At 45.0% G+C, this 25,390-nt stretch overlaps 1 long non-coding RNA gene across 1 annotated transcript; it reads right to left on the bottom strand.

Annotated features, from left to right (window-relative positions):
* Positions 1-1,072: 1,072 nt before the first annotated feature.
* Positions 1,073-24,840, bottom strand: LOC309836805. Its single transcript, XR_014298178.1, has 5 exons — positions 24,619-24,840; positions 21,614-21,703; positions 9,061-9,135; positions 4,251-4,377; positions 1,073-3,115 (listed from the first exon to the last, which is right to left on the bottom strand). It is a non-coding gene; the product is annotated as an uncharacterized lncRNA (long non-coding RNA).
* Positions 24,841-25,390: the final 550 nt, after the last annotated feature.

The raw sequence follows: 25,390 nt of genomic DNA, 5'->3' as shown, positions 1-25,390 counted from the left end.
CAGAGGTTTCAGGTCCATGACAATCCACAGAATTAGAATTCATGATAAGGGGCAAAGGCCAGAAAGACTTGCGAACCAAATCTAAAAAACCAATGAAAAGCTACAAATATTACCTCACTAAAAGCATTCTTGTGTGCTTAATTTAGATGGCAAGCACTTAGCCAGGGCAGTACCTTCCCATTCAGAGGATTCTCACATTAGGGAACATATCCCAGAGGAAGAAAAGACAATACTACATGAGGGGAGAGAAAAAAAAAAAAAATCTTAAAAATAAAGCTCCTTTATACTGCTTTTGATATATGGGTTAAAAAAAGCCCATATGCCCTCCATACTGCCCATGCATTCTCAGTCCCTCTGGCTTAAATTTCCAGTTCCACATTCACAGGGAAATATTTTATTCTCAATGAGGAACATTCCTGGGAATCTAAGTCCTAAGGAGTAACCTGTTCATGCTAATCCAAATGGAACTCTCAGAACCCTGAGGGATCTTTGCTATCTGACTGTCAGGTCTTTCCTAAATGGTCAAAGAGATGGAAATGTTTGTACTATTTTGACTATTACTCATATCATTTGTTAGTATTATAAAAAAGCATACACACAAAAAAAAAACAGGCATAAACCTAAAATTAAAACAGATACACCTAGAATCCCTTTAGACCCTGATCCAAACACAAATATCTTATCATGATGGTTCTAGAAATGAATGTTCTATACTCTTGCCCTGCATTTTTCAGTTCATATCATAGCCATTTCCCTAATTTTTACAAAATCTTCACATATAAGAGAAAGTGCTGTATGAAACTGATTACTAAGTAGCTGCTAGGGAAATCATGTTGGAAAATGATACACTGAAATGCCATTTTCCAGTCTAAGTTCTAATAACTACAGCAATTTTCCTTCTCAAGAACAAGCCCAGCGGTATCAGCATTCTCATTTATCCTTTATTGGAAAAGAGGTCCACCTCACTGGCAATCACTCCACAGCATATTGCCCATTTAATGGTAATTCTCTCAAAGTCAGGTCGAAGTGCTTTCTGCAAGGAAAGGCGCCAGTAGTTATTACTTTTGTGGGAATGTGTTATAAGGGCCAAGTTTGATTTTTTAACATGGAACTGTTAAGTAAAATATGTGATAGTTTTTCTCTGTTTCTTCCCCAGAACAAATTTCCAGATACACAATAACAGAGAGCTAACTGAAAGCTTTTTCCAGACACATTGTTTTCATAGTAGTTCTTTCCAATACATGTAATCCTGGAAGAATGGAAGGAGGGAAGGAGGAAATGAAGGGCTGAAGGGAGGGAGGAAGGGAAGGAGGGAGGGAGGGAGAGAAGGAGGGAAGGAGGGAGGGATATACTCTGGCTGAAAGATTTCCAAACTAGTTACATTCATAGGGTTTCTCTTCAATATGAGTTGCCTGATGCCTAATAAGTTTAGAACTATTAATGAAAGCTTTCCCACACTGATTACATGTAAAGGGTTTCTCTCCAGTATGAGTTCTTTGATGTACAATAAGTCGAGCACTCAAGCTGAATGTTTTTCCACATTGGTTACATTCATAGGGTTTCTCTCCAGTATGAGTTCTCTGATGTTGAGTAAGGCATGAACTCTGCCTGAAGGATTTCCCACACTGACTGCACTCATAGGGTTTTTCTCCAGTATGAGTTCTCTGATGTACAACAAGAACATAACTCTGGCTGAAGGACTTCCCACACTGATTACATTCATAGGGTTTTTCTCCAGTATGAGTTCTCTGATGCATAACAAGGTGAGAACTGCGGTTGAAAGATTTCCCACACTCATTACATTCGTAGGGTTTCTCTCCAGTATGAGTTCTTTGGTGTGCAACCAGTTGAGAACTCCAGCTGAAGGATTTTCCACACTGATTACATTCAAAGGGTTTTTCTCCTGTGTGACTCCTCTGATGCGCGACAAGTTTGTAACTTTGACTAAAGGACTTTCCACATTGATTGCATTCATAGGGCTTTTCTCCAGTATGAATTCTTTGATGGGCAATAAGCTTATAGCTCTGGATAAATGATTTCCCACATTGATTACATTCGTAGGGCTTCTCTCCAGTATGAGTTCTTTGATGTGCAATAAGTTTGTAGCTCTGCCTGAATGACTTTCCACACTGACTGCATTCATAAGGCTTCTCTCCAGTATGAGTTCTCTGATGCACGACAAGGACATAGCTCTGGCTAAAGGATTTCCCACACTGATTGCATCTATAAGGTTTCTCTCCAGTATGAGTTCTCTGATGGGAAACAAGGTGAGAGCTGCGGCTGAATGATTTCCCACACTCGTTACATCCATAAGGTTTCTCCCCTGTGTGAGTTCTCTGATGTGCAACAAGATGAGAGCTCCAGCTGAAGGATTTCCCACACTGATTACATTCAAAGGGTTTCTCTTCAGAATGATTTCTCATGTTTTGAGCAAGGGATGAACTCTGGGAGGTTTTATTACATTTATACTGACTCTCTTCAACAGGGATTCTCTGTTGTTCATTATGGGATATGCTGTGGTTCAAAACTTGCCCGTGTTCCTTAAAATCAAAGGATTTTCCTTGTGCATGTATTTTCTCATGTAGATTTAGGGGTTTATCATGGCTAAAGTGTTGAATACTGTCACTGAATCCATAGGATTTATCTTCTGTTTGAGCTTTTGTAAACTGAAAAAAATGAATGCTCTGGGGGAGGTTTCCACATTCTTTATTTTCACAGAGTTTCTCACTATCATTAATCATCTGATGAGTGTTTACCATAGAATTATAATGCAATTTAACATGTGAAGCATGTTTATGAAAATGGTTTCTTATGGGTATCATCTGTGGTGAAAGAAGACTGTTATTTGGACCACGCTTCTCCTCAAGGTCATCACTTTTGCAGGCTCTCTCATGACTAATAGCTGTTCTGTGAGTGAATGTCACTTCCTTCAAAAGTCTTTCTTGTTTTTCCTGTTGCTTCTCCAAAAGCTCCTTACAATCCTGAACTTCTTCACATGAAGATAACCAAGGATCATCTCTTGTCAACCTTTCTATCTTCACTCTGTGGGATGGTTCATCACCAAAAATGCTCTGCTTTGATGTTGATTCTCTTCTTCCAAGTGCAGTTGCCGACTCTGGAAGGAAGCAAAATAAAACACCCTAGCCAAAAAAATGTTAGAGCTGGAATAGGGGAATAAAAGCTGACAAGAAAGTATGCAATTATATGTGGATTTGTTTTCAGCTATGGACCTATAACATGAATTGAGAAAGCAAAAGGATGGGATGAAGTAGTAAGCAGAGAACTACCATAGTCCAATAGTGTAACAAGGCATTAATATGAAACTATTTCAATCTTAGTGTTGCTGAATAAAAAGACTTTAGATGTCAAATATCTCCATATTCCAAAACAAGATCCCCTATGCAGAATCTACAGAACTGCAAAACAATTTTGCAATCCTTAGCAAAAAAAGAGGGTCCTTTCTACCTTCTTTAGTGCTAGATATATGTTCACTGAAATAGAAATTAGTGTCTACATTTCTAGAAATTTCTGGAGGCATGAAACTTGCTAGCACAGTCTGTGTTAGTAAAACAAGGTCAAACTACTTCGTGAACCAGGAAAAAATAATGGGGGCACTGTTATCCCAGGTTCCGCATTTGGGGCTAATATGGCCCCATGAATTCCTTTAGTTCCAAGTGAGAGAGGATGAAGATTAGCTCATAAACAGAAGCCTTGGCGGCTATTAGGCCAGGCAATATTAAGCACACTTGGAAAAAGTGGTGATGTGTAAGTCCACCAGGAGTGCGAGATGGAGAAATATGCAGCATGCCCTATGGGGATTTTTCAAACAAATCTTCTATACCTGTAATGACTCCCAAATGTCTGCTTCTCACCTGGATATGCATGTTGAGAAACTCTTTTTATACTTATCCCCTTGTTCCAACTAGGAGACTGCATCTGGTTTGAAAAGCCGATAGGGAAAGATACAGGACTTTGGGTATTTGGGCTGGGGACAAAAGAAAATCACTGCAGAATTTGGTCCCAGTCCTTGGCCTTTAGGAGCCAAGAAGACTGCATAAGCTCAAACCCAAGAATCTGTACCTTTGCTACCCTACAAATTAAAACTAAATCTTCACTGGGGAATAAAAAGCACAAATGCAATCTATGTGTGGCCAAAATCATTCTGGCCTCTGAATTCCCTAGCTCTTGATCAATGGAAATGAGAAATCATTTCAATACATAGACTTCATTAAAGGGGACTGTACTCTTACCCCAAGAGACTAGGTGCCTGCGGTTCTCCAGGATCACATCTCTGTCCAGGGTCCTCCGGGCAGGGTTCAAAGTGCCTTCTTCCTCCTGAGTGAAGTCCACAGTCACTCTATGGAAGTTCACTCCTTCCTAAAACAGGACACACATTCCTGCTCAGTGGGGTATCATTTCCTTCCAATGTTCACAGAGGAAAAGTTTGACAGGTGGAAGAAAGAAAACCTGATGGCCTGGAAATTGTCCTGAGATGATCAACGTTCAAAGGATTCTAGTCAAGGGATACAGGTACCTTCTAGGTGAGCCCCTTTGGGTTTTGGATGCTGGACCTATTTATATAACCCCAAAGAAGAACACCAGCTAAGAACTGACGTAAACTGTTTTCTCTCTTGTTGACCTTAAAGAAAATGCTTATTCTGATTTTTGCATTGGTGAATATAGAATTCCTACTTAGGAATTCCCTCCAAATTCCTGAGAAACTAACAGAACAGGGTCAGCAAACTTTTTCTCTCAAAGGTCAGAGAGCAAATATTTTAGGCTTGGCAAGCCATACAGTCTCTATCTATTACAACTACTCAGCTCTGCTGCTATAGCAAGAAAGCAGCCACAGAAAATACATGAACAAATGGATGTCGCTGTATTACAATAAAACTTTATTTTCAAAAAACAGGTGATGGGCCAGATTTGGCACACAGGCTTTACTGATGCTTGAGACAGAAAATGAAATGTGGGCCTTAATGAAAGGTAGTATGTACAGGTTTAGAGCACTGGATATGGAAAAGAGACGTGGGTTTTCTTATCTATTAAGAGCCTATGTCTGATTTTTTTTAAAAAAAATATCTAATCTGATCATCTATTAATGGTGAGTTTATACTACTTCTATTTATTAGGCTTAATGATACCCAATTCATTGTGCTGTTGAGTGAATTAATTGTAATGATACATGAAAAGCCATTACCAGAGTTTACTAAAAGAAACAAAGGCTGGGAATGATTATCAGGATGATTAGGTTTGAGGAGCCTCAAAAAATAAGTGACAGCCAATGAAACCTTTATCCTGAATTCTTAAGTCTTCAGAAAACATTTCTATTTTGTCCACACTATGAGCTGCACCATAGGGCCTGTCATTACTGCCATGTAAAAGGGGTCTCTTGGACTGCCTCCTCTAAGCAGGAAAGAACCTCCTTCTAAGATTTTTGGGCAAGAATTTTGTTCCAAAAAAGTGCTGGAGGTGATCTGTCCTTACCCAAAGGCAGCAAAAACCACAGAAGTCAAATGCCACTTGCCAAGGCTTTTTAAATAAATGGGGTGTTCTTAAGCTGTGGTTCATGCATAGGACACGAAGTCCCTGAATCCCAAGAAACTCCATGCAAAATGCTGCTGTACCTTTTTCTAAGTTGTGGCCCATAAATTTCACTAAAATCTCAAAGGTTTTCACAGTTACCCCAAAATGGGATTCAGAAATATCATTTGTTATTTCTCATTATTCGTTTTGTGCCATTTCTTCAGGATTGAAGATCTTACAAGGATGAACTGAGTCAAAGAAAATAATCAGAACCACAATGTTGTTTATAGGTAATAACAATTAGGTAAATATTTTTAAGCAGCAGTTTAAAGAAACAGAAAGTTCAGCCAGAAGAACCTACAAATATATGTGTTATTCTTTCAGGTCATATTTTTTTTAAGATCTTAATAAAAACATTGATCTAATACTTAAAAAAAAGAAAAGAAAAGAAATATCACTTGCAAACTGCCCCGTGTTGAACATGGATCTATACGTACTGTTTTTCAACCTCCAATACATGCTTCCTTTTAATAAACACTCCCCTTCACTGTTTAATGTAGGTCCCTTTAATATCAAACTTCTTCAAATGTTAAATAAATAATACTAGACTAGATTAGCACCCCCCACTGCACCCCAGGCTATATGTTCTCAAAGCTCCAGGAATTTCTATCATAAGACTCACGATGCTTTCTTATCACTTGCATAATGGTCATCTTTGTCACTAGGCTGTAATCCATGAGGGCAGTAACTCCAGAGCTTAGTACAGTGTTGGTGTATAGTATAGACTAATTATATATTTGGTAAATTATTTCAGTAAGTGAATCAACAGTATATCAGTAGACTCTGTAATATATCAAAATAATCCTGGTTCAAATTCTGACGGAAATCCTTTCCTCTCACCTGAATCTCACAAGGCCCATCACATACCCATTTGAAAAGGTCCTTCAGCGTGTGGATACTGCCTGTTTCTGAACTTCTATCCCTCTTATTCTATTCTTCCTCTCACCTGTCCCCTACACCCAAGTCCTCAAAATTTCTTCCCAAACCCTTCAACTGTGCCCTTGCAACTCTTCTTCTATAATAATGAAATCCAGAATTTCCCTGGTGGCGCAGTGGTTAAGAATCCGCCTGCCAATGCAGGGGACATGGGTTCGAGCCCTGGTCCCGGAAGATCCCACATGCTGTGGAGCAACTAAGCCCGTGCGCCACAACTACTGAGCCTGCTCTCTAGAGCCCACGAGCCACAACTACTGACCCCATGCACCACAACTACTGAAGCCCACACGCTCTAGGGCCCACGCGCTGCAACTACTGAAGCCCACACACCTAGAGCCCATGCTCCACAACAATAGAAGTCACCTCAATGAGAAGCCCGCACACCGCAACTACGGAAAGCCCGCATGCAGCAACAAAGACCCAGCACAGCAAAAAAAAAAAAAAAAAAAAGAAATCCTACATCTTCACCAAATATTCTCTCTACATCCCTGTGTTAATAGAAACCTACACTTCCCCCCTGAGGACTCCCTCCTCTGAAGTCCTCACAGGCTCAGGGTGGTCGTGCTCTCCCATCCCAGGGGTCTCAGCATCAGAGGGGGAGGAGGGTGTGTGTGCTCCCAGTTACCCTGAAATTCATGCCATTTACCTCACTTCTTGGAGCTTTGTTGTACCAACTTCTTGAACACCACCCATGCCCCCAACCACTGAAGATTTATAATACCCAGGATTTATCCGCTAATTCAAGAACGTGTACTGTCTCGTCTTGCGCAGTCTATAGCATCCACGTGTAGAGTTCTCTGGTAATAATATAAAAATAACTGACTTTCATGAAGCACTTACTATGTGGTATCAGGCAGTGTGCTAAGCATGTTGCATAAATTATCACTCACTTAATTCTCACAAGGCCCCTTGTGAGAAAATACCATTAGCAGCAACATTTTTCAGATGAAGAGCTAGAAGGTCGGAGAAATTAACACGTAGGCCTAAGGTTAGTGACTGGGATGCAACCTCAAGTTTCCCTAACATCACAGACTATGTTCTCAGTCATCAACTCATATGGCCAGCCCAACTCCCAGCCCCTCATTCTTAGTGTGAGACCCCAGATCTTGAAATCACCATAAAGTACTCCACCTCTCAAGTCGCACACCCAGAAGCGCTCACTCTTTCATTATGACATCAGAATTCTCCACTTTACTTGCTTAATCACTCCCTTTACTCCTCTCATTCTCTGCTGGTTTGGGGCCTTTACTAAAATATCTACTATCACTATCCTCCAGTCTGTAGTCTTTTCCTTTCTGTTTGGCATCCTCTTTTATCTTTCCCATCTTCATTATTCAGGTGAGAGCCTGTGGATCACTCACCTTAATCTTTCTATTTGATATATTCAAAAATTCTCTTTCAAATATTACCCTGACCTATGCGGCTTCCACTGAATATACCTGGCTACAAAAACTAAACAAATCTGAATGTCAAATCTGCTCTCCATGGAAAGTAGGTTACGGAATGCCACAGGGAAAGAAAATCCACAAAAGCAACTGAATAGAGTACTATTAACAGTCACTATCGGGAATCCCTCTGTGCTCTCACTGCCGAGGCCCCGGGTTCAATCCCTGGTTGAGGAACTAAGATCCCACAAACTGTGTGGCACGGCCAATAAACAGATAAATAAATAAATTTTAAAAACAGTCACTATCTCAGAATGAGCTTTTCGGACTGACCAGCAACCCTATTATACCTCCTGGAGCAGCCTGTCTCTCATAATCCAAATTACTATTTTAAGTCTTCTCTACTCTAGTCAAACATCTCTCCATTCCAAGTCCCACCCACATGCTCAAAAGATAATTTCACCTGACTGTTCACAGAGAAAAACACAAGCCTTCAGATAATTCCCTCAACCTCATTTTTCTTATATGAGCCATTCTTCCTCTAATAGAGTTAATGCATTCACATATGCTCTGAATTAATTCCCCTGGCACTAATCAAGGACTCTGCTTTATTGCTTTTGTCTTCTTTTTAAAATTATTTTTAATTTTTATACAATTTTGAAACGTTAGTTTCCATTTACAGTTATTACAACATATTGGCTCTATTCCCCGCATTGTAGAATACATCCTTGAGCCTATCTTACTCCCAATACTTTGTACCTCTCACTCCTCCACCCCTCTACTGCACCCCCCTACACTGGTAACCACTAGTTTGTTCTCTGTATCTGTGAGTTCTGCTTTATAGTTTTATCTCCTCTCTCTCCTGACCGTTAACTTCTTTTCCTTCACTTACTCTTTCCTGCAACCATTTAAACCGAGCCAAATCCTTTCAAGCCTTTAGGGGATAAAAGACAACAACCCCAACCTCAGATTTCCTTGCAATTATCACTCTCTTCAATCTTTTATAGATAACCAACTTTTCATAAAAAGTTGCCCACTCTTATCTCTATTTCCCCATTTTCTACTCACTTCCCAGTTCACTTCAATGTGGCTTCTGCCACCCACCAGCCATGCACATTTCTCGAGGTGAAGACAGAGGCCCTGTCCAACTCACCTGGGATGCAACGGCCAGTGACCCGGCATCGTCTCTCTCGACCTTGACGATAATTTCCTGAGGAAGGAGACAGTCCTGAGAAGGCAAAGCAGATGAGAAAAAGGAAAATAATCAGGGAGCTAAGCCATGGCTCAAAACTCCCACTGTGAGTTGGCTAGGATTTGACAGGCCATCTGTTTTAACACATCCCACCTACCAAACTTCTGCTCCTTCCCACTGGTAAGCTCAAGCTGAGCATGTGGAGAGAGAGAGGGGACATCTGGAGGAGGAAGAGGCATCAGAAACAGCATGATGTCTTTGTGCATCTTCCAGACCAGCCCAGCTACCAGCTGAACGGAGCTGAGTGACCCCAGACACGATGCAGAAGAAAAGAACTGTCCAGCTTAAATCCCTGCCTGAATTCCTGGATCACGGAATTGTACGGAAATAACACGTAATACAGCAAGACCAAAGAATGATAAAGACAAAGATCAACAAATTAACTTCATAAAATGTTTGGCAAAAAGTGCCACCGATAAAGGCACCACCAATAAGAATCTATGTTGTTAAGATTTCCTCCGAATCAGAAAGAAAGAAAAATAGACAAAGGAAAATGCGCAGGCAACTCAACTATGAAGAAATAAAATGGCCAGTGAATATACAAAAAGATGCTCATCTCTTTCAATCAGATAAAACCACATCGCTATTTCTATGACACCTCTATACCTTAGAGACCATTAAATTCACAGCAATAATTCCAATTACAATTCAACAATTCTAGCCTTCCCACTTTCTATATTTGTACCTTCCTTCTCTGCGTCCCATTATCCTATTTATATTTACTTATCTGCTCAAACCCCTGTATGTAACCAATATCCCAACCACATGGACTGCTTCTTCGGCCTGTTGCTAATGGCTCCTGCCCTGGTGGCCCACGGGTCAAGAGCTTCATATACTCCTAGTGGAAGTTTAAGTTGATACAAGCTCCCTGGATTGGCAATATATTTCTTAAAATAACATTTTATTTTGAAATAGTTTAAGACTCACAAGAATTTACAAAAACAGAACAGAGAGAGTTCCTGTGTACCCTTCACCCAGTTTCTCCCAATGATACTATCACACGTAACCACAGTGCATTGTCAAAACCAGGAAACTGATATCGGTTCAACATTTTTAACTCAGGTACCGACTTTATCCAGATTTCATCCATTTTTACATATACTCTTTGCTTTTATTTTTGTTTTTTTTAATGGCAATATTTTAAAAATGTAATATCCAGTAAGTCTTCTTGATAGTATTTCCTTAGGAAATAACAGAAAGCACACTTAGGGACTTCCCTGGCAGTCCAGTGGTTAGGACCCAGCACTTTCACTGCCCTGGCACAGGTTCAATCCCGGGTCGGGGAACTAAGATCCTGCAAAACATGCGGAAGGAAGGAAGGAAGGAAGGAAGGAAGGAAGGAAGGAAGGAGGGAAGGAAGGAAGGAAAGAGAGAAAGAAAAGAAAGAGAGAAAGAAGGAAAGAAAGAACACTTAGATGTATGTACAAGAAATCTCATTAAAGAGTTACATTATCATAGCAAAAATGGGAGGGGAGATTAAGTGTCCATCAGTAAGTGCCTGGTTAAATAAATTATGCTTAAATAATGCATATGGTTAAATATGGTTAAATAAATTAACTGAATTTTATTTTGCAGCCAAGAGAAGAAAAGATAGATTTGCATGGATTGATGCATATAAAGGACAGAAGATGTCTACAATATATTGTGGAGTGAAAAAATTAAGAATCGTATATAGACCATGAATAAATTTTTATAAAATATAAACATGCCCAGAAAAGTCCAGAAGGACAGTCTCAAAAGCATTAAAAGCAGTTATATTTTGGAAAAGCAGAATTGAGGTACAGGTTCACAGTCTGTGTTTCAACATGGTATCCATTTTTAAATGACATTTCTTTTCCTTAATTCAATATTTACCAAACAGCAACAAATGTTTCCCTCTTGGAAAAATCACTCTGAAACAAGATAATTTCTTTGCGGCTTCCTGAAGTTTTTACTACTGAGTACAATGACTCATCCTGTCAAATGACATTCTGTTCAAGGACAGGCATACTTTTTTTTGGCCTCGCCACGGCTTGCAGGATCTTAGTTCCCCAACCAGGGATTGAACCCACGCCCTCAGCAGTGAAGGTACAGTCCTAACCACTGGACTGCCAGGGAATTCCCCCGGCATACCTCATTTCATTGCACTTTACTGCACTTCACAGATACCAAGTCTATTGGTGCCATGTTCCCAACAGCATTTGCCCACTTCATGTCTATGTGTCACAGTTTGCTAATTCTCAAAATATTTCAAACTTCTGCATTATTATTATACTTGTCATGGTGATCTGTGATCAGTGATCTTTGATGTTACTATTGTAATTGTTTTGAGGTGTCACAAACTGTGTCCAAATAAGAGGGCAAATTTAACCCATAAATGTTGTGTATATTCTGACTTCTCCGCTGACCAGCCCTTCCTCCGTCTCTCTCCCTCTCCTCAGGACTCCTTATTCCCTGAGACGCAACAATATTTAATTAGGCCAGTTAATAACCCTACAATGGCCTCTAAGTCGTCAAGTGAAAAGAAGAGTCGTACATACATCTCTCACTTTAAATCAAAAGCCAGAAAGGATTAAGCTTAGTGAGGAAGGCAGGTCGAAAGCTGAGACGGGCTGAAAGCTAGGCCTCTTGCGCCAAACAGTCAGCCAAGGTGTGAATGCAAAGGAAAAGTTCTTGAAGGAAATGAAAAGTGCTACTCCAGTGAACACGCGAATGACAAGAAAGAGAAACAGCCTTATTGCTGATATGGAGAAAGTGTGAGTGGTCTGGATAGAAGAGCAAACCGGCCACAACGTTCCCTTCAGCGAAAGCCTCCTCCAGAGCAAGGCCCTAACTCTCCTGAATTCTGTGAAGGCTGAGAGAGGCGAGGAAGCTGCAGAAGAGAAGTCTGAAGCCAGCAGAGGTTGGTTCCTGAGGCTTAAGGAAAGAAGCGCCTCCGTAACCTAAAGGTGCATAGTGAAGCAGCAAGTGCTGATGGAGAAGCTGCAGCAAGTTACCCAGCAGATCCAGCTGAGAAACTCATGAAGAAGGCTACACTACACAACAGATTTGCAATGTTTCAATGTACACAAAACAGCCTTAGGTTGGAAGAAGATGCCATCTAGGACTTTCATAGCTAGAGAGGAAAAGTCAATGCCTGGCTTCAGAGCTTCAAAGGACAGACGGACTCTCTGGTTATGGGCTAAGGCAGCTGGTGACTAAGTTAAAGCCAATGCTCATTTACCATTCTGAAAATCGTAGGGCCCTTAAGAATTATGTTAAATCTACTCTACTTGTGCTCTATAAATGGAAGAACAAAGCTTGGATGACAGCACATCTGTTTACAACATAGTTTACCAAATAGTTTAAGCCCGCTGTTGAGACCTATTGCTCAGAAGAAAAGATTCTTTTCAAAATGTTACTGCTGGGCTTCCCTGGTGGCCCAGTGGTTGAGAGTCCGCCTGCCGATGCAGGGGACACGGGTTCGTGCCCCAGTCTGGGAAGATCCCACATGCCGCGGAGCGGCTGGGCCCGTGAGCCATGGCCGCTGAGCCTGCGCGTCCAGAGCCTGTGCTCCGCAACGGGCGAGGCCCCGGCAGTGAGAGGCCTGCGTACCGCAAAAAAAAAAAAAAAAAAAAATTACTGCTCACCTGAGAGCTCTGATGGAGATGTACGATGAGATTAATGTTTTGATGCCTGCTAGCACAACATCCATTCTGCAGCCCATGAAGCAAGGAATCATTTCAACTGTCAAGTCTTATTATTTGAGAAATGCATTTCATAAGGTTATAGCTGCCATAGATAGTGATTCCTCTGGTGGATCTGGAGAAAGTCAGTTGAAAACATTCTGGGAAGGATTCACCATTCCAGATGCCATTAAGAACATTCGTGATTCATGGGAAGAGGTCAAAATACCAACATTAACAGGAGTTAATGTTAACAGGAGTTCCTGCTAATTAACAGGAGTTTGGATGAAGCTGATTCTAACCCTCATGGATGACTTTGAGGGGTTCAAGATTTCAGTGGAAGAAGTAACCACAGATGAAGTGAAAACAGCAAGAGAACTAGAATTAGAAGTGGAGCCGGAAGATGTGACTGCATTGCTGCAGTCTCATGGAAAAACTTTAATGAATGAGGAGTTGTTTCTTATGGATGAGGAGAGGAAGTGGTTTCCTGAGTTGGAATCTACTCCCAGTGAAGATGCTGAGAATATTGCTGAAATGACAACAAAGGATTTAGAATATGACATAAACGTAGTTGATAAAGCAGCAGCGGGGTTTGAGAGAATTGACTCCAATTTTGAAGGAAGTTCTACTGTGGGTAAATGCTACTAAACAGCACTCCATGCCACGGAAATACTGTTCGAGAAAGAAAGAGTTAATGGATGAGGCAAACTTCATCGTTGTCTTATTTTAAGAAATTGCCACAGCTCCCCAAACCTTCAGCGCCCACCACCTTGATCAGTCAGCAGCCACCAGCAGTGAGGCAGGACCCTCCAGCAGCAACAAGATATGACTTGTTGAAGGCTCAGATGATGGTTAGCAATTTTTTTTAGCAATAAGTATTTTTAAATTAAGGTATGTACATTTTTTAGACATAATGCTCTGGCACACTTAAGAGACAACAGTATAGCGTGAACGTAACTTTTATACGCACAGAGAAACCAAAAAATTCACATGACTCGCTTTATTTCGATATTCACTTTACTGCGGTGGTCTGGAACCGAACCCGCAGTATCTCCAGCGTATGCCTGTGTACTTTGTTCCTTCTTAAATCTTCAAACACTGAGAAATAAGTACAGTTGACCCGTGAACAACATGGGTTTGAACTGCCCGGGTCCACTTATATGTGAATTTCTTTCAATAAGTACGAACAGTACTACCCAACCCTTGGTTGGTTGAATCCATGAATGTGTAACCACATCTGAGGATGTTGGTATACATGGAGACTCCTGGAACCAATCCCTCTCGGATATCGAGGGATGATTTTACTGTTGATTCTTGATTATAACTCAGTTATCATTCAGTCTCAATCATAAACTAAAAGGAGATAAACTACTGTACTTTTCACAGGTGTGCCAATTTCCCTCCCTTATCAACCTAGATAAAATTTCACCATTGCATTGGGAAGGGTCATGAAAAGTAGCTAGCTTAAAGTCAGAAAAGGATTTCTCCAAGCCTAAAAACACCTAATTCCTGGGCAGGTACTAAGGGTAACGCTGAGTATTTAATGAACTGGAGTTGTTGCAATGTAAAGGTGGCCCAGTGTGAAAGCTTAACTGCTAATTACCTGCATTACTGTTGAGTACAAATGCCAGGATGGTTAAACTGCCTTAACATGGCTGCCTGGGCATTACAAAATAGCTCCAAAGGCCAAGGAACAAAAACATACAAATCTAACTCACAAGGCTAAAATAACAACAACAAAACTACAGATAGCCCCAAGGAGCCACAAGTTTTGACCCCAAACTGCTAACGGACTCAAATATCATGGAAACTCGGTTACTAAGAGAAATCGCATTCTTAATGTGTGACAACACCAAAGCTGTTTTTTCTTGCTACAAAAGTGGCAGACGTTGAATTCTAACAACTTAAGGGCCAGAAGTTAACTCATCCTATAATCTAAAACTACCTGGGAAATGAGAAGTTTCTCAAGAAAGGAAAACCTAGAAACACTGGCCTGTATTTTAAATTATTACATAATCTTTCACGTTTTTTGTTTGTTTTTAACATTTAAGACCAGCTAAGAAACAAAGCCAAGAACGGAAAGACTTCATGTTTCTAACTCAGGAGGTGCTAGTAGAGACAAAACCCCAAAATGCTCCTTATCTGCCACAACTGCTAAAACAATTTTACTTGGGGAATACGGATGCACCTTCTCTTTAATCAAAACTGTTCTCAACATCTTTTGATTTAAAAGTTTTCACAAGGAAAACAAAAGGGAGATCACTTCTGCTCACGGTCTTCTCTGCACCAAATGTCCTTCCCTGCCACCAGCCCGTAAGTCAATTCCGCCACTTTGCTTTCATTTCTTTGCATCACACATATATTTATACCTTTTTAAAAAAATCCAACTTCCACTAGAGTGGGTTCCATAAGAGCTGAGCTCTCCTCTCTCCTATTTACCATGGTTTCATTGTGCTTCAATCAGCACAGTCATCACTCAGTGTCCTGGGGGGGGGGGTGTTCCAGGACCCCCACTGATACCAAAATCCACTGATGTTCAAGTCCCTTATATAAAAATGGCGCAGTACTTGCATATAACCAACATACATCCTCCCATCTACTTTAAGTCATCTCTAGATTACTTATAATACCCCATTCAATGTCAGTGCTATGTAAATGCCATGCAAACGTGATGGAAAGGGTTGCCAGGCAAGCAACAAATTCAAGTTTTGTTTCTTGAAACTTTTTGGAATTAAAAAAATTTTTTTTGATCCTGGGTTGGTTGAATCTGCAGAACCCTAGGATATGGAGGACCGACTGTACTGACACATGGTAGCCACTTCACAAACGTGTGTTGACAGTAAAACAACCACACGGAATGTGCTACCTGAGCCTTCACACTGTCCTTTGGTCCCCAAAGGCACCAAGTCTTTGCTGAGTTCAAGTCCCTCCTCTGGTTAGAAGAAACCTCTGTTGGGCGCCCTTTCTTCTCAGAAAAAGCATCAGCCTCCAGAACCTACCCCCAACTTACTCTCTCAAACTAAATGCTCAAAAACCATGTTGTCGGGACTTCGCTGGCAGTCCACTGGTTAAGACTCCAACGCTCCCAATGCAGGAGGCCTGGGTTCGATCCCTGGTCAGGGAACTAGAATCCTGCATGCTGCACAGTGCGGTCAAAGAAACAAAACAAAACAACCGTGTTGTCTCAAAAGTATGTACACACACACACACACACACACACACACACACACACCCCTACACCCACCCACTCCTTCTATCCACTTCGGATTACCAACCATTTTAGGAATGTCTCCTGTATTTACATCTTAGCTCCTGCAGTTTCCTTCAGATAATACCTATGTGTTTAACAACACACAGAGTACTTCAACACAGACTGTCTCACACAATTATCTAAACTCTTTTGAAGGGAGTGACATGTCAATTTTACCCACACAGAAATAAATGGTAATAAAGTTTCGTAAACTCATTGAAGTCCATGGAGTTCACCAGAGATGGTCCAAACACTGATTGCCTGATGTGAACTCCTCCCCTTTCCATGGCCCCATCGCTCAAAATCTGATCATTCAAGCTCCAGAGCAAATGCCACCTCTTCCATGAAGCGCTCCCAGATAGCACAAAGTCTTGTCTCTTCTTCCCTTAGTTTCTTAGCTGTTTTTATTGGACCCTAACTGTACCAGTAAAATCATTCTCCTCGAATTAATTCCATGTCTCTATACCTGGGTCATGAATCCTAAACTGTAAAGAACTGTATATTTTTCACCTTTGTATTCTCCTCAGTACTGACCAGGAGCACAACGTGAGTGGTCTGAATGTGACAAGGCTAGAGATAAGCGCACGGTTTTGGATATATAACTGGAATGAAAAGCCTTTACTCCCACTTCTGTGTGCTCTGGAGCATTTTTATTTTTATTCTTTTTCACTATTTACAATTTATTTTATTCTACAACTTTACTGAGGTATACCTGACAAATAAAAATTGTACATAGTTACGAGTTTTTTCATATGGTCAGAACACTTAAGATCAACTCTCAGCAAATTTCGAGGACACAATACAATATTGTTAACTTTAGTCACCATGCTGTACATTAGATTCCCCAGGACTTACTCATCCCACGTAACTGACCCTTTGCAACATCTAACCAACATCTTCCCATTTCCCCCACTGCCTGGCAACCACCACTGTACTCTCTGCTTCTATGAGTTGGACTCTTTTAGGTTCCACACATAAGTGAGATCATGCAGTATTTGCCTTTCTGTGTCTGGCTTATTTCACTTAGTATAATGTCCTTCTGGAGCATTTTAAAAAGTCTCCCTTTTGTTCAACAATCACCTCTCCATGTAATGAAGAAACAGTTTCCTTTTTCTTTGTGTACTTTACAGAATTGGAATAGGAATTAGCCTGTTGACTTCCACGTGGAGAAGAGTTACAGGCAAGAGATAACAACCCTTCTCTCTGCGACATGAGTGGAAACATGTGTGATCCAGGGCCGAGGAAGAGAGACAAGCACAGCCCTCATGGAGTGGCCTGTCCCCTTCACAGTGAACCCTTGCTCAAATCAGTCCTAGGACTATTTGCTACTGGCTCTCCTGTAAACAGAGTTGACCAAACATACCTAACTCAGGGGGCGGGGGGTGGTTCTTGGGGGAAAAAAAGCTTCCAGTCAAATCACAGAATGATTACTGAACTCAATTCTCCAAGCTTTGTATTTGGGAAACTCCTACATCTGTGAGGAGGTTCAGGATATTAACTCTAATAGGCATCGCACTAGGAGAATTTCCCTCCTTGGTGTGTTAATTTCTCTTATGGCCCACAGGAGATGTAGGGCAGAGTTCACATTTCGGCTCAAGGGAAGTGATGTACAGGGTCCATTTGGAGGGCACAGAGCTTCTTAATTACTAATTTGAGAGGGAGTAAAAGCAACCCCTATTCAAACCAAAAGCTGAAGGTTCCCCTGCCTGATTTTCTCAGAGACCCTCCTGACCGGAGGGTCTTGCTAGTTCTCATGCACAAGAAAGTTCTCTCTCCCAACCCACACCATTACCTATGAAAATTCTCAACTTTCCTCAGATGGACAGAACAGACCCTCCAGCACGGGGTCACCAACTCATCAACAACCTGCCCGGCTCTGATGCTGAAACTGACAGGGAACAAGCGAGGCTCCGCCACCACCTTGGCCGGACCCTGAAGGCAGGCAGGGTTCAGAGTCGCCTCAAGGCCGAGTTACCTCCAGGTATGTAAGTCACTGAAACCTCTCAGGTGATGTCCCAATACAGTCTCTCCTTGAGTGTCCCTCATTCAGAGCCAAGACTTGGGCTCCCTGGTTGTCTCTCTCTGCCAGGGCTCTCCTTACCGTCTCCAGGCCCAAAGCACCCGTGCGTCTTCTGATAGCGATTAAAATGAACTAGAGGCCGTTCAGAGTTGAGAAGTGTGGAAGCCAGCCTCCAAGGTGGCCCCCGGTGACCGCCGCGCCTCCTGGTATTCACAGCCTTATGTAGTCCTTGCCCACCTGGTACCAGGGTAGGTCCGTGCGACCAACAGACTACAGAGGAAGCGATGGTGTGTCATTCTGAGATCAAATGATAAAAGACACGGTGGCTTCCATCTTGGCTGTGTGCAAGCTCCCGCTCCCCTCCCCCCCTTCCTCTCTCTCTCTCTCTCTCTCTCTCTCTCTCTCTCTCTCTCTCTCTCTCTCTCTCGTCTCTCTCAGATCATTTGCTCTGGGAGAAACCAGCTGCTGTGTTGTGAGCAGCCCCGGGGAGAGGTCTACATGGTGTGGGACTGAGGCCTCTTGCCAACAGCCACATGAGTGAGCTTGCAAGTGGATCCCCTACCCACGCAAGCCTTCCAAAGGCAGCAGCCCCAGCCAGCAACTTACTACAGCTGCACCAGGGACCCCGAGTGCCAGAAACACCCCGATACGCTGCTCCCAGATTCCTGACCCTCAGGTACTGTGTGAGATAAAAAATGTTGGTTGCTTTAAGCTGCTAAGTTTGAGAGATGCAACCGGAGATAACTAATACAAGAAGGAAGATGTTTTTGCTTTTTCTATCTATGTAGCCTTTCTGTCTGTGAGAGCCTATCTTTCTCCCCAGCACCTCACACAGGGCCTTACATTGGTTAGTCCATCAATAAATACTTGAGGAAAGTAAAAATCATCATGAGTGGATTGCTAATTCAGTTGTATAACATAGAAGGAGATGGTGAAAGGACCATTAGGATTCCCAGAAAACACCTGAAGTTACTGGCTTAAAGTACAATACCAATGGTCACAGCAAAACTCATTTTACCTGTACTTTTGATAAAGATGTGAATGCAAACTTATGTAAATTTATATTTGCCTAACTTCTCTCTCTGAAACTCTTGTGTACGTGTACAAGGAATCATTTACATAATCAAAAACATTTATAGCAGTGCTGCCTATAACAGCAACAAACGGAACACTAAATACCCATTAACAGTAAACTCATAAAACCTGTGGCATATTTAGAAGTTGAGATCTGGGCACTAGGGGTGCACACTGGTATCAGAATGTCACTGCTCTCAGGCCCTCACAGTGGACAGAGACAGGGAATACATATGTGTATATCTGTGTGCACACACACACACACACACACACACACACACACACACAGAGGCACACAACATCTGTACGTATTTCTACATCTACATATACCAGGAGCCACCCCAATACCTCCAATTCCACTGATCACCACCAAGTTCATTCCAAAGTCCTGTCTTTCCACAGCTGATGGCGAGAACCCTGCCTCCCACTGACTGATAAGGACAGAGTAAAGGGTCAAAGTAGATAATTAAATAGTTAATGCCACTAGGGGATTGTAACTAAAGAAAGAAGTATGGGAGACCCCTGTAAGTTAATGATCACTCAAGAAAACAGGTTTGCTTAGCCACAAAACCAAGCGGGCTCGCTTTGCAACAGAAGCATGAGACATGCCCCCAAACAATAAAACAATGGTGGCATAGACCCACATCCTGCCCAGTGAGCTCAGTAAGTTAATGATTCCTAGGACATGCTCCTCTGTGTGCACTAAAAACAAAAATATGAGGAAAAGGTGGCATTATACTAAAACCTGAGATGATTTACTATTTTCGGCACATGTACCGCCTTTTTGCTCATTTCCACTGCGCCGTGACAGACCCGGCTTGACCGTGTAGGGACAAGAAAACTCCCCTGCCCGACACGGAGGAAGAACTGATGATGGAAGCGTGAGACCTACTCAAGAATGAGGAAGAAGGTGGTCTTTTCCCCCTCCCCACTATTCCTTTGATTATAAAACTGTAGCCCACTAAATTTGGGGGGCACGGCACCCTCTTGCCTGCCCACCTGTAAGCCTCACAAGCATCCTGTTCTAATAAATCACTCCTCATCTCTTGTTTGCCTCTTGCTGAATTCTTTCTGCGCCGAGACATAAAGAACTGGAGCTCCAAGAAGCCCCCGCGAAACGCCACCTAGCGGTTTCATCATGACCCTTATTTGATCTGTTTATCTGACTGACCCCCCTGTAAGTAACTAATCTCCCATTTCCACCGCCACTGCCTCTCCTGCACAGTTCTCCTTGGCCCACCTGGGCTCTGCTGCCCCACACGGGGCCGGCCTCTGCCAAGGGGCCCTCGTCACCCTGCCTGGGCTCTGGCTCTGCAGGCCAGGTGGCCTCTTCTCAGGGACTCACTCTCGAGTCACTTGGCCTTGGACTCCGTGTGGATGCCCTCGTCTGAGCTGATACTCCACGTCGAGTCACCCTCACATGCAGATGCCCTCAACCTGCTCAGCCTGTGATACGCCACACCAGGATGCACCCCACCTCCAACACGGGTGCCCGTCTCACCCGGCTCTGGCTCGGACACCCTAAGCTGGACCACCCCTTGCGTGGACACCCTCACTGCACTTGGGCTGCCCACACCGGGGCATCCCCTCTCTGGATGCTCTTCTCACCTGTGCTGACCGTGTCACCCCAAACCAGAACCTCCTCCTCCGTGTGGACACTTACCTCACCCCACTGGGTCACTGACGCCCTCACACATGGATGCCCTCATCACCCTGATGAGGCTGTGCCGCCCCACAGCAGGCAGCCCTCCCTCAACTGCAGACGCCTACCTGGCTCTGCCCCACCTAATAGCTTCAGGATTGAACTGTCCAGGAAGGGAAAGGTGAAATTCTAATTTAACATCTTTAAGAAATGAAATGTTCTCAAAGAAAATGCTTTAAATCATTAATTTCCTAACCTTAAAATGTGTTGTACAGAAGTACAAAAGTATAGATAAGTAACTAAAAACATAAAGTCACTGGGAACATAACTACAGATAATCTTTGTTAACTGATATAATGTATTTTCTATGCACACGCAAACTACATCCTTTTTTTAATCATTTCAAAATGCTATTTACTTAACGTAGATCATAAATATCTTTTTATCCTATCAATGGCTACAGTGAATTCCATTTCATGGTCTTTTACTAGAACTCATTCAACTCTCCTCTTGCATTGCACGTTCTCAAACATTCTTTCCAATTGCTTATTCTCAAGCAAAGCTGTGAGTCGCTGGCTAAGGGCTTTGGATACAGGATGCCAAATTCCTTCCAGAAAGAGTTATTTGGGTTAAGAGGGTGAGGAAATGCAGGGAGCCCCATAAAATGTAGAGTGTGTGTCAGAAGCCTGCTGATCGGGAGGGACCAGAAGCCCCCAAAACACTGCAAAGAGAGCTGGACAGTGTCCCAAACCCAGGGGATCAGGCTGTGGGGCATGGGTGGGGACAAGCTCTGGGTCTCCCAAGGGAAGGGAAGCTCCACTCACCTGCGCGCTGGCCTTCAGGGGTCCCGGGGGCTTCTCATCCCGCTCTTCCATGCTCTCCTCCAGGCACGGGCAGGGGCCTGAGATCCCGAGCTGCAAGGGGAGAAGCCCTGAGTACAGCATCTTCGTGCAGGTCCACTGTGGCTCCCCCCTCCCTGGATTAGTCTCTGCTTCCAGGATGCAGTACCCATGGCAACTGTGCTTCTAGAGGTTCCTGCCCAGATAGATTCCTGCCTGAACAGCTGTGCTTGCACCTAGAGTCCCTCAGTTCCTCTCCCAGGCCAAGGCTCTGCAGCTCTAGCCTGCAGCTCCTCCACTGTCTGGGGCCTCTGGACCACCGACCTGGAAGCCCACCACGTGCCCAAGTGCGGCCTTCCGTCCATCACCAAAACCTGCAGCACGAATCAGTCCCCCTCTATCCCACTGGACCTTGGGACCCCTACAAACACCCAGCACATCAAGGACCCCCTGGTGTGCACCCACGACCCCCAACCTGAATCTGCAGCCCCAAATCGGCACCTCCTCCTAAGGCAAACAGCAGGGCTCTGGGCTTGACGGCTCAACCTCCGTGCGTGACTAATTGCATGAAGTTCATGACGTAGCCCCGCCCCTCCCAGGATCCACTGACAAGCCTGACCCTCCAGCACCTGTCGGGTGGATTGCCTCTCACTTCCTGCTCAAACAGCCAAGTGTAAGCACAGAGCTCAGCTGCACCCAGGACCCGGTCCCTCAACCATTCTAGGGTGGGCGGGCTCCTACCAGAAGAGCGCCAGTCCAGATTCTCCCCTACCCCAAATCTTCCTGGTCCCCGAATTTGTAATTCTGACCTGGCTCCTCCACCAACTTGGGTGTCCTCAGGCCTGAGTCAGAAACAAAGCCGGCACGGGACCGGGGGCTGCCCGATAATCACCAGCACCTGCCAGCCCCTCCTAGGCCCAGAATGTGGACCTCAGTTGTCTTTGTACCAACTCGATGTTTCTGGGTCGGAGACTAGAACAGCAAATCCCCCACCTCCGCACGCCATCCCTGCCCCATCTCTCCCTCTTACCCACCCCTCAGCCCCACTGGATTCTCACTCAAACAGTATAGGGTGAGTTCACAATGCAGCTGTACCCTGAACCCACACCCAAACTGCTTCCCCCACCAACCTCCCCAGGCCCCTACTTGAGTCGCACCTGCCCAGACTCCTCCCAAACATCTTCCTGGGCACCTGCAGCTCAGGGAGATCCTGTCTCTCCACCAACCTGGGCATCATCAGGCTGTGAGTGGGGTGCCAGGGGCACAAAGACCCCAGTGCCCTCTAATACCCACCTCCAGCTCCTCCTTTCTCACCCAAGTACCTGCTCATGTGCACAGAGGGCACCTGGCACAGCCCTACCCCTCTGCAGCCCAGAATCTGCAGCTACTCCCTTCACCCACCTGGACATCCTCAGGCAGTACCAGGGTCCTAGGACTGCCCATGCGCCCATTCTGCCCAAATACCAGTGCATGTGCAGAGCGCGGCCTTGGCCCTCCCAAGTTCAGAACCCAAAGCTCCAAACTGGGGCCCTCAGGCCTCTACTCCAGCAGCCACCGCACAGGGGCCACCCATCGAGGTTCCCTCCTCCTGCTGGCATGCCCACGCACGCAGTGCAGGCTCACACCCAGAATCTGCGTCCAGGACCTGGGCCCTCGGCCAGCCCGGGGCACCGTGCAAGTTCCCGCTCCTAAGACGAGAAGCTGCACTTCCCAATCTGTTCCTCAACCTCCCTGGGCTACCTCAAGTACCCACCAGCCCCTGTGAGGGTTCTCAGGTCCCCAGCCTCACTGCCTGCTTACCGCCATTGCTTCAGAACACCCAAACAGTAACTGGAGCAGAGAACTCCAGAATCAGGCCTAGGACATGGGCACTCACCAGCCTGGGGGTTCTCAAACTCACGACAGAGCAGCCCCCATGGGAACCGGGTCCTTTTGCTTCCTCCAACCCAAATGTCAACCCCTGGGTGCCGCCTAGCATACCACCCCTTCCAGGTCCAAATCTGCAGCCCAGACTCTGTTCCTCTACCACCTGGAGCATTCTCACGCCTGCAAGCTAGGCAGCCCGAGCAAAGGTCCTGGGGACACCCGCTTCATAATCATGCTGGCAGCATCCCACTTCCTTCCCAAACAGCTGTCAATCTGATGGCAGCGGCTGCAGCTTGTCATTCCTGGGCTCCGAATCTGTACCTGCCACCCAGTGTCTTCAGCAAACTTGAATGTCCTAGGACTCTGCACTATCCAACGTGGGTCCCAGGATCACTGGTCCAAGTTCCTGCTTTCCATTCAGACATCTCCAACATGTGTAGGAAGCCCTCTGCTTAGAACCTGCCTCTAGGCTCTGGTCTCTCCGTCAAACTAGGAGTCTGCAGTCCATCAGCCAGTCTCACGGCGAGGGGCGGGGGGGCGGGGGGGGGTCGCTGAAGTAGCGCTGCCTCTCCTAAACAAGAAACTGCAACTCCCACTTAGTCTGTCCACTACCCAGGGCGCCCCCAGGTCTGCAAAAAGAATGGTGTCTGCTCCAGGGTCCTAGAGTCAACTACCCAGAATCTCACCTCCCATCTCGTGTTTCCTGCTCAAACACCTGCTCAAGAGTATAGGAATAATGACAGAGCCCCTCTCCTCCGAGAACCAGAATCTGCAACTGGGCACATCATCACCCAGTCGTTCTCAGTTCCTCCAGCCTTGGATGAGGGAGAAGAGGGGTTCTCAGGATCTTCCCCCACACCCGTGCATATAGCCTGTCTTCCACCAACCTGGGCTTCCCCAGAGCATCCTAAGAGCAACACCCAACCAGGTACCCGCACACGTGCGCAGAGCACAGTCCCGTGATCTGCAGCTGCCCTAGTATCACCACCAACTTCTGTGACCCGAAGCTGAAGCACCGCCCACGCAGGTCCCAGATCGCCCACCCACACTCGCCATACCAGCGGCCCGCCTAGACCCTGCGCATGCGCGCACGGGACACCGGCGTTGCCCCGCCCCTCACCAACCTGGGCGTCCACTGGGTCAAGGACCAGGCAGGGCCTGTCCCAGCCTCAGTGCCCAGCACGGCTCTACGGCAAGACGAGCTCGGTTAAGCAACTCTCTGCCCCGATGCTGCACACGACAGACTCGGGTTAAGCTACTTCTGTCCCCTCCCCTAGTCGGCATCCGCAGGGCCACTGGGCTTAACCTCCGAAGGGCCGAGGCGCGCGGTGACAAAAAACGTCCGCGCGCGGGACAATGGCTGCGCTTCTGGCCGAACCCGGAAGTACGTTTGGGCTCGGCGAGCCTGGACTACAATTCCCAGAAGGCTCGGCGGCGCGGGCGGGGTTCCAGCTCCTCAGGGAAGGTGGACACCCGGACGCGGCAACACAGGAAGAGAGAGTTAGGGTTGGGGTCCGGCTGGGCTCTGAGAGTGTGCGTGTCCGAGTTTTTGCGGGGCGCCGAGACGAGAAGCCAGATCGGAGGCCGAGGCCAAGACACCGATGCGTGGGGAGTGGCTGGCTTGGGAAAGGCCGGCCCTGGGCTCGGCTTGACGTCCAGGAGTGACAGTGAAAACGGGATCCGGAGGGAAACGGCGGGGACCCTCCTGGGCGCCTGCTGCCTTTGTCAAGCGCTTTGCGCCCACCATCTCCTTTGGTCCTTGTGGGCAAAGATAGTTGCTACAAACCCGTTATACAGTCCAGGGAGCTCCTGTCAAGCCCTTCAAGAGTCTGAAATGTTTTTGTAGTCAATAATAGTAAAATAGTAAGAATCCTTTTTTTTTTTTTAAATTGAGGG

Source organism: Grampus griseus, assembly GCF_964374135.1.
Source record: "Grampus griseus genome assembly, chromosome: 19".
Classification (NCBI taxonomy): domain Eukaryota; kingdom Metazoa; phylum Chordata; class Mammalia; order Artiodactyla; family Delphinidae; genus Grampus; species Grampus griseus.
Note: the sequence above shows the minus strand (reverse complement) of the source record. Positions and strands in the feature narration are given on the sequence as shown.